This window comes from Saimiri boliviensis, chromosome 12 (genome assembly GCF_048565385.1).
Source record: "Saimiri boliviensis isolate mSaiBol1 chromosome 12, mSaiBol1.pri, whole genome shotgun sequence".
Classification (NCBI taxonomy): domain Eukaryota; kingdom Metazoa; phylum Chordata; class Mammalia; order Primates; family Cebidae; genus Saimiri; species Saimiri boliviensis.
The window spans coordinates 110,587,771-110,605,582 of NC_133460.1; the positions used below are offsets into that span (position 1 = coordinate 110,587,771).

Genomic DNA, 17,812 nt, shown 5'->3' on the forward strand with positions numbered 1-17,812 from the left:
ATAGCAGCATTACCAGACTAAGACTCTGAGTCCACTTGTGTAAATGGACTTTATGAAGTCCATTATTAAATGAAGAAGCGTACCATCTCTATGTATAGAAAAACTAATACAATGATGACAATTAAACCCATTTATGAATTTAATTTTTTTAAAAGAGCAAAAAAGTCCTAACATTTTTTATGGATGGTCAACTTAACATTGTAGTGGGAAAAACAGATTTAGAAGATCTTTTATTACCTGCAATATAGTGGGCTAGATATCACAAAAATCCTTATGCTATGAAGCAAATAAAAACATTGGAAATAACTATAAATACATATTTAAAATATATGGCTCAGGTTGCAAGAAATTAAGGAAATACTTGAGAGGTCAAGAAGAAAACTGGAGAACAAACCTGTCTTGGAGACCACTGCTGATTTTCAGTCCCCAATAGTTCTGAATTTAATGTCAAACAGAGGCCAGGGGACAAAACATGGGAACTGAGAATGTGGGAAGTCAGATCGGAAATCCCTACATAAAGGCTCGATTCATAATCATAAGCTAGTCCCCTTTCAGACTTAGGGCCAAAGGTTCACACAACCTGCTTAGTGTGGACAACCACAGGCTGGAAATTTAGCAAGAAGTAAGCCCAGCTGAGGGAAGCATGGAAATTCCATCTGAAGGAACTTATTAACCCAGAAAATTTTCACAGATAAAGTCCCAATAAACATGAGCTCAGGATCATAGTAACCATATATATGGACCAGAAATCATAATGTAAGAAACAACTACCATAAGCAAAAGTCAGCAGAGACACCAAACTGCAGAATCAGACACACATACACCTCAGATAAAAAGTACATACAAAATTAGTTATGTCCTGTATTTTCACCTTAAAAGTAAAAAATACAGGATATAAAGTAACTAATGTGGTTAAGGCATAAAAGAATTAATCTGAGTTAGGAGCATGAGACTATGAAGATTACCAGAGTGATTTCAAAAGAACTAAAAAGAACTTTTATTTTTAAAAAATGCATTAATTGAAGCTAAAACTCAGATGACTTTAGATACAGGTGAAACTAAAATTAGTAAAGTAAACTATAAATTTAGAAATAAATTTAATGAATGCATCATAGAGACTCAAGAAATGGAAAATGGGAAAGACAGGTTAGGACAGGCATCCCCAAACTATGGCCCGCGGTCCGCATGCGGTCCCCGAGGCCATTTATCCAGACCCCGCCGCACTTCAGGAAGGGGCACCTCTTTCATTGGTGGTCAGTGAGAGGAGCACAGTATGTGGCGGCCCTCCAATGGTCTGAGGGACAGTGAACTGGCCCCCTGTGTAAAAAGTTTGGGGACGCCTGGGTTAGGAGAAAGAAAAATCGAATGAGACCAGCCACAGTGGCTCATGCTTGTAATCCCAGCACTTTGGGAGGCTGAGGTGGGCAGATTATCTTAAGTCAGGAGTTCAAGACCAGCCTGGCCAACATGGTGAAACCCCATCTCTACTAAAAATACAAAAAATTAGCTTGGCCTGCTGGCAGGTACTGTAATCCCAGCTACGTGGGAGGCTGAGGCAGGAGGATTGCTTGAACCTGGGAGGTGAAGGTTGCAGTGAGCCAAGACTGTATGATTAAATTCCAGCCTGGGCAACAAGAGCAAAACTCCATCTCAAAAAAGAAAAAAAAAAAAAAAAAAAAGAAAGAAAGAAAAATAGAACGAGATAGTATAAAATAAATCTAATCAGAATTCTGAAGGAGACAATGGAAATAAAGGAAAGGAAATAAATAGCTATGAACTTTCCAGAAGTAACAAAGACAAAAGCCACCAGATTCATGAAACATAAATCATTAAAAGAACCAAAAAGAAATCCACATTTAAATACATCATCATGAAGCATAACACCAAGCACAAAGGGAAGATCCCCAAAAACAGCCAAAAGAGGTATGAAGGTATAATAATTCGACATATAGCTGCCTTCTCCATAGCAACAGTGGAAGCCAAAGGAGCTAGAATATTTTCAAAGGACAGATAGAAAATAATTGTCAACATAGACTAGTACCTTGTAAAGTTTTCTAAGCATACAATAAAACAAAGATGTTTTTAGGATTTCTACTTTCTCCCAAACCATCGGAAAGAATCTACCACCAAAAGTCCCTCCACTTTGATGTACCACCAAAAGGAACATGTAAAATATGTACTTTAGGAAGGTAAAAATTGATAAGATCTGTGTGCATAAAAAAAAGAGAAACAAAGGCAAGGGTAAACATAAGGTAAATCTAAATATCATATAATATAAAAGGAAAATTCAATTTTAAGAGTCAAAAAGCAAAACAAGATGGAACGAAAACATGTAATAGCAGTAGTATCTCTGTTTGAGGGGACGATGAGAAGTAAAGTATTCTAAGATTCTAAATTGCTTCAGAGATAAGTAAAATACTGATTATATTTTGGCCTTGAAGAGTTCACATGTTATAATTTCTAAATTCACTATAATTCACTAAAATAATAGAATTAAAGAGTATAACTCCCAACTATCGCAGACAAAAAATGGAATGAGAAAAAAATTAATTCGATACAAAGATAAATAGAAAAAGAGGTAAGACAAGTAGAAAACCTAAATAATAGGATAGTAATAAATCAACACATATCAATTATCAAAACAAATATAAATGGTCTAAGTTTTCTACTTAAAGTAAATATATGATAACTAGCAAAATTTTGCAAAACTGTAGTGACCATAATCTTGACCTAATGGATATTAAATTTCATAATAAAGACATAATTTTTTAAAAGGTGGTATTTATGAATATATGCAGAAAATATTTTGTGATGAATAAAAAAACAATACTTACCAAAATTAGAAGAGAATTATAGCTTCAAATTAGTATATGAAAACATTTGCTATAAGCATTTGATCTAAGCTTTTTCTTTAAGAGGCTAAAAAAAACAGAGGAACAAATGAGGACAAAGTAAATAGACAAATGGAAGTAAGAAAGCTAAAAGGAGAAATCGATGTAAGAGAAAATTCACAATAGAGAAAATCAATAAAATCAATCCTAGATCTTTGGGGGGAAAAATCAATAAAATGGACAAACCTGTAGCTAGACTGATAAGGGCAAAAGAAAAGACAAAATTACCACTATCAGGAATAGATCAGACGGCATCACTGAAGATCTTAGGATAAGAGGAAAATACTATGAACAACTTTATGCCAATAATTTAAATAACTTTGATCAAATGGCAAATTCCTTGAAAGACACAAAAGATGGCCCAAACAGACTTTTATGAGATGGCAAACTCCTTGAAAGACACAGGTTGCCAAAACATTTAAGAAGTAGAAACCCCAACTGGTCATACAGCAAATAAATTGAGTTCATAATTAAAACCTTTCCCACAGAGAAAACTTCAGGCCAAGATGACTTCATGGGTGATTTCTATCAACCATTCATGGAAGAAATATTACCAATCCTCGAAAATCTCTTTCAGAAACAGAGCGAACACTTCCCAGTTCATTTTATAAAGCTGATACCTTTTTCCTGATACCAAAATCAAAAACATTTTTTAAAAGAAAATAACATGAATATTCCTCACAAACATAAATGAAAAAAATCCCTCAAAACATTAACAAATAGAATCCAGCAATATATTTATTTTTTTGAAGTATAATGTGTCATGACCAAACAGTTACTCTGGAAATAGTTAATGTAACATATGAAAAATCAATGCAATTCCCCATATTTATAAAATGAAGAAGAAAAATCCTATTATTATTCTACAGCTGCATAAAAAGCATGTGTCAATATTCAACACCAATGCATTAAAAAAAAAAAAGCTCTCATCAAATTAGGAATAGAAACAACAACAATTAAAAACATCCCAAACAACCTGAATAAAAAAATGGACAAAGGATTTGAATAATGATTGCTTCAAAGAAAATATACAAATGGCCAAAAGAAACATGGAAAGATGTTCAGTTATTACTAGGAAATCACTAGGAAACTGCAAATCAAAACCGCAATGAGATAACACTTCCTACCTATCAGGATGGATATTATCAGAAAAACAGAGCATGACAAGTGTTGGGGAGGATGAGGAGAAATTAGAACCCTTGTGCATTGCAGATAAGAATGCAAAATGTGTTTCCACTGTGGAAAACACAATTACTGTTCCTCAAAATATCAAAAGTAGAATTTTCATATGATCCAGTAATTCTACTTTTGGGCACACACACTAAAGAATTAAAAACAGGAACTTAAAGATGTATTTGTACATCTTTTGTGCATAGTATTAATAATACCATTCACAGTAGCCCAAAGATGGTAGAAACCCAAGTGTCTATCAACAGATGAATGGGTAAACAAAATGTGGTCTAAACATACATAGAAGATTAGCCCCTTGATACATATACATACACACAATCGGAGGCTAAAGAGAGGAATATATGCAACATAGCTATGTGTGTATAAATATACACATATAATTAGAATATATACATACAGTTAAAATACTATTAGAATATCAGCTTTAACAGAAAGGAAATTCTGACACATGCAACAGCATAAATGAATCTTAAGGACTTTATGTTAAGTGAAATAAACCAGTCACAAGAGAACAGATATTGTACAATTTCACTTACACGCATACCTAGAGCAGTGAGATTGACAGACAGAAAGTAGAGTGGTAGTGGCTTCCAGGGAATGGGGATTCAGTGTATATAGTGACAGGTATACAGTGTTTCATGGGTATATGAGTGGTGGCTTCCAGGGAATGGGTATACAGTGTTTAAGGGGTAGATGGGGTTTACAAGATGAAAAGAGGTCTGGAGATGGATGGCAATAATGCTTGCAAACAATATGAATGCACTTAATGCCACAGAATTGTACACTTAAAAGTTGTTAAAATGGTAAACTTTATATTATATCTATTTTATCAAAATTTAAAAAGAGAAGAAAAAATTAGGCATGAAAGGAAACTCTCCCAACCTGGCAAATTCTCTCTAAATAGATACAGAGAGAATGTATATATCTCTACTTTTGAAAACCCCCACCACTAACAAAGGATAAAGGCAAGGATGCTCTCTCGCATCACTTCTACTCAACATTGTACGAAAGCTTTACCTACAGCAATAAGGCAAGAATATAATAGAATTCATAGAAATAGGAAAAGATACGCAAAAAAAATTCCTATATATTATTATTACATAGAAAATCCTAAGAAATCTACAAAAACACTACTAAGTGCATCTAGCAAAGTTGCAGGATCCAATTACTATACAGAAATCAATGATATATCTCCATTTGAAGCAAAAAAGTTGAAAATGAAATTTTAAAAAATCTGAATCAGTCATTTATACTAGCATTCAGAATATAAAATAGATAAGGATAAATTTTGCAAAATATGTAATCGATCTCTACAATGAAAACTACAAGAGTCTGCTGATAGAAATGAAAGATTCATGCAATGACATGGAAGAATTTCAAAAGCATTAGCCTGAGTGAAAGAAATCATATACAAAGAATATGTTCAATTTGCTTCCATTTATAGATTCTAGAATAGTGACAGAAAGATCAGTGTTTTCCTGGGGCTGGGGGTGAAGAAAGATTTAACACAAAAAGATTAAACCTTTTTAAGGTAACAGAAATCATCTATATCTAATTGTGGTTAGTTACACAGCCATACACACAAAATGTGTGCACTTTAATGTAAGTATATTATGCCTCCAAATAGCCAATTTAAAAAGAAAAAAAAAAAACAAAAAACAAAAAACAGAGTAAAGAACCAGGTCTTTTTAAAAATATAAAATTAAAATTTGGAAAAAGTATGATGGCAGCCGGAGTCTCTCACTCCCCAACTCCTGCAATGATGAGATATGTGAAATGTTAACCATTCACACTTAGGAGTATCTGAAAGACTCCTTATCTTTCAAATCCACAGAGGAAAACAGAGGAGCTTTTGTGATTCACACAATATTCAAGTTGCATGAGAATTTCTAGAAGGAAACAGTTGTATAAGTCAGGGAAATCCTTGTATAAACAAGATATAAGCCAGAATTTGTATGTGATTGGCATTTCTAACCAGTAGAAAAATAACAAATTATCTCATCAATGGTCTGCGAACAATTGGCAAATCATTTAGGAAAAGCAGATTCCGTGTTACTGGATGAAAAGTCAAAAAGAATAACAACAAAAAAAGCAGATTCCAAACTTACACTGTACAGGAAATATATCCAGAAGGACTACGGATTTAAATAAAAGTATCAGAGAGGCATGCAGTTTACGGAAGTCCTTTCTAAGCCTGTCTGTGAAAAAACACAAAGAGAAAGATGAAGAAGATAAGAAATCTGAATGTGAAAAATTACCAGAAACAGATATGATGCCTAAATGCAAGGTGGCATCCTGGGTTGGATACTGCAGCAGAAAAAGGACATTAGGAGAAAAACTAATGGAATTCGAATAACGTCTGTAGTTTACATAACAGTACTGTACCAATATTAATTTCTCAGTTTATATCAGTTGTTCTCCTTTGGGACCAATTTTGTTCCCTAGGGAACATTTGCCAGTGCCTGGAGACATTTTTGATTGTGTACTAGCGGGAGAAGGGGACACACTACCAGCATCTAATGATAGAGGCCGGGGATGTTGCCAAACATCCTCAGGGCAAAGGACACCTGCCCACAATGAAGACTTATCCAGCCCACAATGTCAATAGCACCCAGGTCAAGATGCTCTGTCTTAGAGAGATGTACTGTGGTTATGTAAGATGTAAAGTAAGAGGAAGCTCAGAGAAGGATGTATGTATGGGAATACTTTGCACTGTTTCTATAACTCTTGTAAATCCAAAATTACTTCGAAATTCAAAGTTTTAAAAATTACCATAGATCGCATTAAAAAATAAAATACAAAAGGTTATTTTTAGCATAAATACAAATGCAAAATATGAGAACTCTGAAGAAAATTGAAGAAAACAAGCAATCTACAAAAGACGAAATACGGATGTACAACAAACATATGAGAACATTCAACATCTTTCTGAAAAGATGCAAATTAATAAATCATAAGCATCTTTTATTGAGTTTTTTTTAATGGCAATATCCAATACCTGTGCATGCTTAAGAAAGCTCGTATGTATGTCTAGATACTGCAACTTGGAGTGTTATTTGAAAATCTAGATTAAAAAGTCTTAAATTTGTTCCTTGACCAGAAGTTCTAGGAATCTGGCTTAAGAAAATAACATAAAATGCTCACACTTTTCTCTAAAGACATTTATCAACACATTGCTATAAAAATGTAAAATGGAAACAATCTATTTAACAATAAGGTTTTTAAAAAGCAGTTTAAATAAATCTATACAATGGAAGCCCAGGTCCATTAAATGATTACCAGGAAGTTTGTGGGACCGGTACTAGAACTTAAAAATCCATTGTTGAGAAAAAGAAGCCTTTGAAAATAGTACAGATTTTGCATAATCCCCCTTTTTGTTTAAAAAAAAAAGGAAATGAAACAAAATATAAAGAAAAAGAAAAGTTTGTTGCATTTATGAGAGATTCCAAGTAATCTGTCTGGGGTGATCTACTGAAATGTTAACTGTGATGTTTTCTCTGGCCAGTGGGATTATGGCTGATTTTCCATTTTCTTTTGCTTATTTATATTTTAAGTTTTATAATAAACATGTTTTACTTTTTTCTTTTTTCTTTTTTTTTTTTTTTTTTTTTTTTTTTGAGACAGGAGTCTTGCTCCGTTACCTAGGCTGGAGTGCAGTGACATGATCTTGGCTCACTGCAACCTCTGACTCCCAGGTTCACGTGTTTCACCTGCCCGAGCCTCTCGAGTAGCTGGGATTACAGGTGCCCGCCACCACGCTTAATTTTTGTATTTTTAGTAGAGACAGAGTTTTGCCATGTTGTCCAGGCTGGTCTCGAACACCTGACTTCATGTCATCTGCCCACCTCGTCCTCCCAAAGTGCTGGGATTACAGGATTGAGCAACCATGCCTGGCCATGTTTTACTTTTTTAGTAAGAAAAAATGAAGCATTAGAAAAGCAAAGGAACTGAAGAAGGAAATGATTCCATTTAAATTCCTTTCTAAGCAACATTTCAGTGAATGATGCTGGACCCGGAAAGAAACTACAGTTACCAACCACACCAACAGCCACAGTAGGCTTTGAGTCCACGAAGTTCATGAGGATTTTGACACAGTGAATTCCATCAGTTTAAATTCTCTCTGACGTCTAGCATGCTACATCTTCCAAATATACAACTCTGTGACATTCAATGCATTTTATGGGCCACACCTCCCCAGCTCCACCAGCTGAGGTCTGATGCTCTATTGCTTGCAGCTCCTTTGGCTGTAATTTCTGAACTACAGTGGTTCGCTTGCTCTTACATGCACAGGATATTTATGAAGGTGCAGGAGGGGATGCCAGATAAACTCAAAGTCATTAGTTCACTATCTACAGAGTTCATCGGATCAAAAATGCTTAAATATGACCCACCCATATACAAAAGTGGATAAGCCTGTATACTCTTAAAACACCAGAGCCATTTATCTGCTGAATATACACCAAAGACTTTCATATCCCACCTGAGGAGCGGTTTTTAAGTAAAACTACGTAAGTTTCCCTTTACTTCAGCAAACGTATGCATTTATAAATGGGAAAGATAAGACAAAACCAGGAGTGAGTTTTGCACATCAAATATCACCATGAAAGCTCATATACTTGCAAGAGATGCGTCTCTAAGTTCACTCTGAATTTTAACACACAACGAAGCACACATTTGTTGTTCCATAGGTCAAATGCTCTGAGAAAGAAAAACTAGAGTTGCTCAGAGGATGCACACCATGTTGTCCAATAATGTGAATGAGGCAGAGGCTCGGTGCAGGCTCTGGCGCCACACACCAAAGCTCACAGGAAACAAGCAAGACACACCATGATGCAGTCCTTGCATGCAAATAATTCACTCAGTTGAGGAAATGGTTAAGAAAAACTGAATTTCTGTAGCTTTTTAACTTCTGATTCTATAGACAATAGCTATCTGATGGACCGGTTTATATACACCTCATCTGTCTGTGACTTTTGCTGTCCCTACAGGGTATTTATTTTAAGAGTTGGATTAGGTAAGAGTAGGCATTTGAGGAACAACTTCTAATCCTAAGTGACAGAGGTTGTGTTCCCTGCAAAGAGAACACCTGCCCTGTGCACCTGCCCTTCAAGCTCTCACAGGGACCTTAACCTTGAAGAATCTGCCCATTGCCCATGAATAGCAGAGAATCAAGACACACTATAGAATGGACCTGCCATACCCCAAGCAGGGCTCTTAACCAGGGATGCACTGACTGAGACATGTTCATTGCAGCATCTGATGAGTGTGTTCTAGTCAGGCGCAGTGGCTCATGCCTGTAATCCCAGTAATTTGGGAGGCTGAGACAGTGGATCACTTGAAGCCAGGAGTTCGAGTCTGTTTTGAAAAAGTGCCACCCATGTCTGATGCACCTCTCTGGTTAAGAACATCTTTTTCACACACTCTGATGAAAGCCCCTGTACCACCTAAGGTCCATAGAATGTCCCAAACACAGACTACAGTACTTTACCTGCAGTAATTCTTCATGGGGCTATGACCTAACAAGGGAAACAGAAGAACATCTGATAGCAATATGAAAAATATTTCTGCATTTAACAACAAACTACTTTGACAACATAGTTTGAGATGAAATTATGGGCTGGCTCTACCATCTTTATTTATTTCTTGTTCGTCAAAGTTAGCCATTATTGATGAAAAGAAAATCACATTTTACAGAATGATACGGGCTTTGCTTTAAGACTCTTAGGAAAAGAGCAAAACTTCACCAAGTCAAAGGAATTAAACTCACCATCTATTTCTCACTTTTTTTTTTTTTGCTCTATTTTCCAGGGTCATCTGTATCTAGAATACTTTTCCTTACAGAACTCGTCATGCTACTATCACTGACTTTTTCCAGGATCCCTTCTAAATTGACTTCCTGCAGACAGCTTGGGTGATACTGAAGACTAATGATAATTACAGAAAGGTTCGAGTCCCCACTATGAGCCCAACTGCTCAGCACTCTTCACGTAAATTACCTTGTAAAGGGCAGGCAAGAAACTGACAAAGAGTATGAATGGAGCCTCAGATGGGCCTCATTCCCAAGCCCATGCTGTTTCTGATAGGTTACCCTGATACTCACTGTTACTCATGTATAGATGGTTGCTCTGCAGTGTCCTAATTTAAAAGATCAGCCCATTACCTCATCAGCCAGCTTCAGGCTTTGAATCCATTTCTCTTAATCTATTCCTGGCAAACCTGAATAAATGGCCCGTTAATAATGACTCTTTCCCAAACACTGTAGGGACACACCCTATTTGTAAAACTGAAAGAGTTACTCAGAAAAAAAAGGAAAAAAAGCCATTTTCTCCATAAAGCTAGCTGGGATGGCTGAAATGAGCAACTTTTAGGTACCATATGGACTCTTGGGAATGATCTGGAAACCATGTTTATGATTATGAGGAAAATGACACAATCTCATCAAGACTTACCAAGAGATAAATAAAACATTCGGACAAACCTTCAAAATATTTTTGCAACATGGCTCATATATTTTCTCTTTAACATTAAATTTAAATTTGACCATATGAAGGATAATAAAGTTGTTCCTTGACAATACTTGATACTTTTTTTTTTTTTTTTTTTTGAGATGGAGTCTCGCTCTGTCACCCAGGCTGGAGTACAGTGGCACAATCTGGGCTCACTGCAACTTCTGCCTCCTGTGATTAAGTGATTCTCCTGCCTCAGGCTCCCAAGTAGCTTGGATTATAGGCACCTGACACCACGCCTGGCAAATTTTTGTATTTTTAGTTGAGATGGGGTTTCACCATGTTGGCCAGGATGGTCTTGAACTCCTGACCTCAAGTGATCTGCCTGGCTCACCCTCTCAAAGTGCTGGGATTACAGGTGTGAGCCAACTCACCCAGCTACACTTGACTATTCTTATTGAGTTCCTAGAGGGAAATAATGTTTTGAAACATTTTTCCCACCACCCTCCACTTCAATTTAAAACCAAGTGGGGATACTACTTGAAAACATAGTTTAAGATGCATTTATCGGCTAGCTCTGCCATATTTAGTTATTTCTTGTTCACCAAAGTTAGCTGTTTTCACTTTACTTTTCACAGCCTACCTCTTGGCGATGAATCTTACACGGCTCCTCACCCTTTCCTTGCCAGAGAGGTTTTGGATGTGGGAAATGGGGAGAGGTAGTTTGAAGAAGAAGGAAACACATCAAGCACTTAAGGGGTCCTGACATAAGCATGGGCTTTGTTGGGTCATCAGCACAACCTGTCCTCCACCCAGCCCACAGCTCCAGGGCACCCACTCTGTGAGCCATTGCTCCATGGCCCTCTACTGGGTAAGATGAGGTCAAGGTCAATGACTTTGAGTTGAATCCTGCCCTCCAGGAATGAGCAGTGTGCAAGAACAACAACGACCCCTATGAAATAACAAATGCATCACATTCAAAGACTGCTACCTGCATAGCAAGGGGACCAGGTCTGAGTTTTGTGTCAGCATCACAGAACTGGAGAACAGCCCAGTGTCTGGTACCACGGCTGAAACGATCAATGTCAGGTAAGTGAGGGGAGGTTGTCTGAGTGCCAGCAAGAGGTGCCAGGGCCTTGCCCACTGAGTCACGATGAGCGGTACAGCAGCACCTGTTCTTGCTGCTGATGGGAAAAGTGGCAGGCAAGCTGGAGGCCAAAGTCGAATTGCAGTGGGCACCTGCTCTCTTATGAGATAGGAAGAGAGTCAGAGCAAGACGGGACGGCATTGGTCAGAAAAGGCAGAGAGTAAACAGTGCAACCTGAGGCTGACAGCTCTTCCCTTTGACTCTGAGCATCGCTTCTTCACCACATTCTAAGAATCAACCTGAGACACAGGCTTGTCTCACAGCTCCTGTGGCAGAAAACCATAGGCCCCCAAAAAGTGTAAATCAACAAACGAGGAGAGAAGAATTCACAAGATAATCTTGCGGACCTCTCTTATTCCACAGACGGGGAAAAAAACAGAGACCTTGCATGCAAGTGACCCGCCCAAAGTCAGCCACAGGGCCCGTCCTAGAGCAGGGGTCACACGCTTCTTCAGAAAAGAGTTAAATAGTAAAAATGTTAGGCTTTGTGGGCCATAAGGTCTCTGTCCCAACGACTCAACTCTGCTGTTGCAGTGTGAATGCAGCCACAGAACAATGCATAAATAAACTGCCATGGCTGTGTTTCCATGTAACTATTTACAAAAACAGGCAGCAGGCTGGACTTGGCCTCCTGGTAGTTTGCTTATATCTGCTACAGAGCTGTTGCTAAATACTGGGCTGGGTTCTCGACCATTCATTAGCTGATTCTAACACTCTCTGGCTTATCTTGCTGTTAACAATGAAACAAAACACAAAAGCTCATTCTGCTCAATTCTTCTGGCTTCCCTAAAGGTAAGAAAAGACCATCGTAAGACTGTTTACCTTGTTGTAAACCATGCACCCACTTCATTAGGAAGAAACCAGGTAGTTGTGGTGTGAATGTCTGCCAGCCACCAGCAGAAAAGCTTTGCATCTAGTGGGGAAGCTCTGCAGGGTAGAGGCAGCCTCAGGAAACCTAAAGGGGGTTAGGCACACTTGCAGTCACTTGGAATCAGCATGGGACTGCCAAACCATCTGACCCATAGTGAACCTTGTAGCCCCAGAATCTGACCACTTCTCAGTACCTTCACTACTGCCACCCTGGTTCAAATCACTGCTCCCACTCCTGGATAATTGTCCAATATATATTTGCTGAATGAACAGACATCAAGAGTGAGCAGAATTCTGCACTATCCTCCTCATATAGGTGCTAAGGCCTCTAGTCACCACCACCCCACTGCCTCAGGTCTAGCCTAGCAGGATCCTTGACTTGTTTCAGAGTTTTATTGGATCACGGAGTGGAAAACACAGACTGAATGGCAGAATGGCCAGCTGTGATGGACCCTGTATTGCACTGCTCAGATCTCCCTTCAGAAACCACGAGCTTCCTCCCCTAGCTACTGCAGCCCTGTAGGAAGAGCGCTCTTGGCAATCCACCCTGTAGAAATTGGCTGACTAAACAGAGCTGTCTCGTCCAAGGTCAGATTCCCCTAAGTGGTTGGCAGAGGGCTTCCTTATGACTGCACCACAGAACACCTTATCCCTTTGCCCAGTCCTGCTTCCCTTCATGGATGTCGTATCCAAGAACGCTCACCAGTAAATGCCCTGCCCATTCATCTCCACCTCAGACTCTGATTTCTAGAGAATCCAACACACAATACCGGGGAACAGAGTAAAGTTTATCTTGGGGGATGGATTTATTTGAAAACTAGACCAGAAGTCGGTAAATTACAGACTGCAGGCCAAATCTGGCCCACTGCTTGTTAGTGTAAATAAAGTTTTATTGGCAACAGCCACACTTACGTATTTAGACATTGTCAATGGCTGATTTTGTGATACATCAGCAAGTTGTCTCCTGCTGTGCCCTTCTCAGTGACAGCTCCAGGCAGAGCAGGTAAGATGGTGGTGACTCAGTGGCAGGCCCCATCTCTACTGCCACTATCAAAGGTGGTATCTGAAGACTGTTGAGTAGTTAGTTGAGTAGCTGCTACAGAAACCATATGGCCTGCAAAGCCAAACATATATTTTCAATTGGGTCCTTCACAAAAAAAGGGAAAAAGAAAAGCTTGCTCACCCCAATTCTAGATCATTAAAAAAAATCACATTTGTAAAATATCTTCTGTTCCCTTTAGTAAAAAGTCCTCATGGGATGAGAGTATGCGTCTACTGCAGGCTTTTCCCCTACAGGTAGGCTTGGCTTGTATGTACATGGTTTGTTATCTGCCCTTGAGTGGTGTAAGCTTTGCATCTAGTGACAAAGATCTGCAGGGTAGAGGCATCAGCCTCAGGAAACCTGGAGGGGGTTAGGCCTCATTATTTTTTTTTTTTATTTTTATTTTTTGAGACGGAGTTTTGCTCTTGTTACCCAGGCTGGAGTGCAATGGCGCGATCTCGGCTCACCGCAACCTCCGCCTCCTGGGTTCAGGCAATTCTCCTGCCTCAGCCTCCTGAGTAGCTGAGATTACAGGCACGTGCCACCATGCCCAGTTAATTTTTTGTATTTTTAGTAGAGACGGGGTTTCACCATGTTGACCAGGATGGTCTCGATCTCCTGACCTCGTGATCCACCCGCCTCGGCCTCCCAAAGTGCTGGGATTACAGGCTTGAGCCACCGTGCCCGGCCAGGCCTCATTATTAACATGGCAGACCATACCATCTAAGGGCAAGTAGGCACTCATCTGGAGAACTGGCAGGGATTTCTGTCTTCCAGCCATCCACATCTTTATTCACTAGTGATGCTAAACTCCACTGAGGACATCTCAGACCAATGCCACCAAAGCCTGTGCACTGGCTGAGGGAGTTGTAAGACAAGTACACAGCTCCAGCACCATGAAACATGAACGCAAATAGCTGTGGACAGTGTATTCACTAGTCTCTTCTTCAGTCGCATCCACCATTGTTGGAAGATTTTGCTCCCTCTGCTTGGATATCTCAGTAATGGGGAAAAGCTTCAGATTTAAGCCACAGATGCACATAAAACTGGCAGTAAGAAATGTGTCTAAGTCAATAGTGAGTCAGGCATGCGCATCCGGTGAGGTGGGAAGTATTCGGACCAACATCGTATAGTTCAAAGACCACCACAAATAACTGGATTTCAGGCTGAAAAGGATTTCTGAGCCAATACATTTTAACTGCATCGAATGATACGGCTTATTACATTTTATCACAAATTAACTTGGAGTTCACTCTCCTAATAATGTCCTGGGGTATCTGGCAACCAAATACTAGTATTACTCCAGATGTGCAGAAGCAGTCTTCAGATATCACCTTTGATAGTGGCAGTGGAGGTGGGGCCAGCCATTGAGTCTCCGCCATCTTAACTGCTCTGCCTGGGGCTGTCACTGAGAACCGAACAGCAGGAGACAAGTACACACCTCTAGAACTAGTTGGCCACGTGGACTTGGGGAAATCATTTAATCTTCAAGCCTCCTTTTGTATTGTCTGAAAAGTAAATAAACTCTTTTTGTAGATGGTTGAATGATTCAAAATAATGGATGCAGCCCAGGGCCTGGTGCCTAGGATTTCTACAACATATGCTGTGGTTATGCATAAGATCATGATAATGATGAAGATGATGATGGTGATGATGACAAGAATGAGGATTAAATTTTATGATAGATGCGGGGATTTGCGCAATGCCTACCTACATGGTGCTATCCAAATGCTTACCCACAATAGAGATGCAAAGATAAAATACACAGGGACCAAAGAGATGAGCAAAGAGAGAACTAATTCCTTAACCTTCAGCGCCTGAAAGGGGAGCAGGTGTCCACATGTCTTTTGGAAGGCTACGTCTCAGCAGACACAGCTATTTGAATTGCATGATGTGCTTGTGTTTCAGGTTTCCTAATCTTATCTTTTGGGTGCATATCCTGGAGGCTCATTCATGAATACAATTTGTAGAACTTTCTGTCCAATGACCTAATGACTAGAACTAAAATTGCTTTGCCTCTGTTTGTAGAATCTCCCAGGTTGCACCCACCAAGCAGCTGAATGTCAGTAAGCCAGTCAACAGAAGATTCTGCTCATGAGGTATTTTGGAATCCTTCAGATCAAAAGCATCGGATTCAGTAACTATGAAATATGAAGACTGCTAATAGCATGTGTAACCACGGGAGGCTGTCAAGAATGTCTCAGATAGGACTCCAGTTTCAGACAGGAAAATATAAACAGTTCCTCTGAGTTTTAATGAGCACTGCTGCAGTCTGAAAGCGCTTGCATTAAGGCTAAAAGGTTTTGTCAGGACTGAAGGTCAGCAGGCTCACCCTCAAAACATCGTGCCAACTGTGAGGACAGCCTGTGGTCGTTAGAGTCAATGAGCTGTGCTGGTAAATTTCAGGCCAGAATTCTATAGCATGGACAGATGTGCCTTCTTGTCACCTGAGAAGAAATACAGTCCACTGGAAATTAGTTTCTGAGTGAGAGAGCACACAGCCAGGGCGCACATGTAGGTGAGAGTGTACATTTGTAGGCATCTGCAGAAGGGCCCCACTGTGTGCACCAGGGATCTGTGGCTTTGGACTTTGCAGCTGAAGGGCCCAGCGTCACATGGAGCCTCTTTTCTTTGCAGAGCCCACTTTGGGGGGCAAATAGAGCTGAAATTTTTTAAGATGGATGAGACCTCGAAAAACGCCCAATCTTCCCCCTGCTCTAGTTACCCAGATGAGGAGCTCAGAAGAGTGTCATGTGTTCACATTCACTGAGCTAGAAATAATAGAGCAACAACTCTACAAAAAGGCCCTCCAAATGTGGTACCTATACACCATGGACTACTACTAAGCCATTAGAAGGAATGAAATCATGTCTTTTGCAGCAACTTGGTTGAAGTTGGAGACTATTATTCTCAGTGAAGTAGCATAGGAGTGGAGAGCCAAAGACCAAATGTTCTTATAAGTGGGAGCTAAACTAGGGGTACACAAAGGCATGCAGAGTGATGCGATGGACTTTAGAGACTCAGAAAGGGGAGGGTAAGAGGTGGGTCTAGGAATTTTTTTAAAAAACCCTTAAGGTGCAATGTATACTTGGGTGATGGGTGCACTGAAATCTCAGAATTCACCACTGTATAATTCATCCATGTAACCAAAAACTACTTGTACTCCCAAAGCTACTGAAACTTCAAAAAAGGTATTTAAGACTCTTCTGGTCTCTGAGTATCTCTTTCCTCAAGTGATAGAATGAAGCCCCATGGCTTAGAGCCACTCGAATACTCCACATGTGAATCTTTGGGATATGTGCTTTTTCTGGGGGATGTTGGCCCATAGGATGTAGAATGAATTCATATTATTTGCTTAAGATAATCTCGTGCTAAGTAATCATTTCACAAAATCACAATAAAAAAATCTTCTCTGCACAACCAAAACCAAAAAGTAAGTTGGGGGAATTTTCCAGACTTTTGCTGCCCTCCTCTGAGATGAGTGTTTGAGATCTGGCTCTCATTATTAATGAAAAGCTTTTGGTGAAAAGTACTGTAAATCCAATTATTTCACACCAGGAAACGTGGTTTAGAAATGAGGATGTGCTTTAGCTGAGATAGCATACAACAATTTCTGGAATCTTCATCAATAAGGAAGATGAAGCACTTAGCCTGAGCAATGTCTTTAAATACTAAAGTGGGATTTGTCTTTGGAACACTGATAGCTGCTTACATTGTCCTCCTTGTAATGAGTCTGTAAGACATGCATTTCAATGGTTTCATCAATCTGAAAGCCATGTCAAAATTGCTTTAAAAATCTCTGGGCATTCAGTATATATACACTTGTTAAAAGTAATTACATCATTTAACATTTCTATACACATTATAACTTTAAATGTTTTACGGTAATTTGTATTAATAAAGCTTTAATGAACAAAAATTGTACCCTAAAATTATGCATATTCTGCATTTTCAATTGTATACTAATATCTTTAACTATTTTTTTCCAAATAGAAAGTAATTCATAAACCAGAGCCTCTCACAGAAAGTAAAGTTGAAAATCAGAAATTTACACAAAGAAAGAAATCTGGCCTCTCTCCTTCAAAAAAGGCCTGCTTTCCTCTTTTGATTTCCCAAAAAACGTGAAGAATCGTCAGAGCAGCCCACCTTGAGAATTCTGCCTGGCCCTGGAAATGGCAGAAACAGCAACAAATACTGGCCGAGATGTCCCAGAAGACACAACCGG

The 17,812-nt window shown here is 39.1% G+C and overlaps 1 protein-coding gene across 3 annotated transcripts in view; it reads right to left on the reverse strand.

Moving 5' to 3' along the window:
• C12H10orf90 (chromosome 12 C10orf90 homolog) overlaps positions 1-17,812 on the reverse strand; it is a 238,457-nt gene that overhangs the window by 56,893 nt on the left and 163,752 nt on the right. The window lies entirely within an intron of this gene.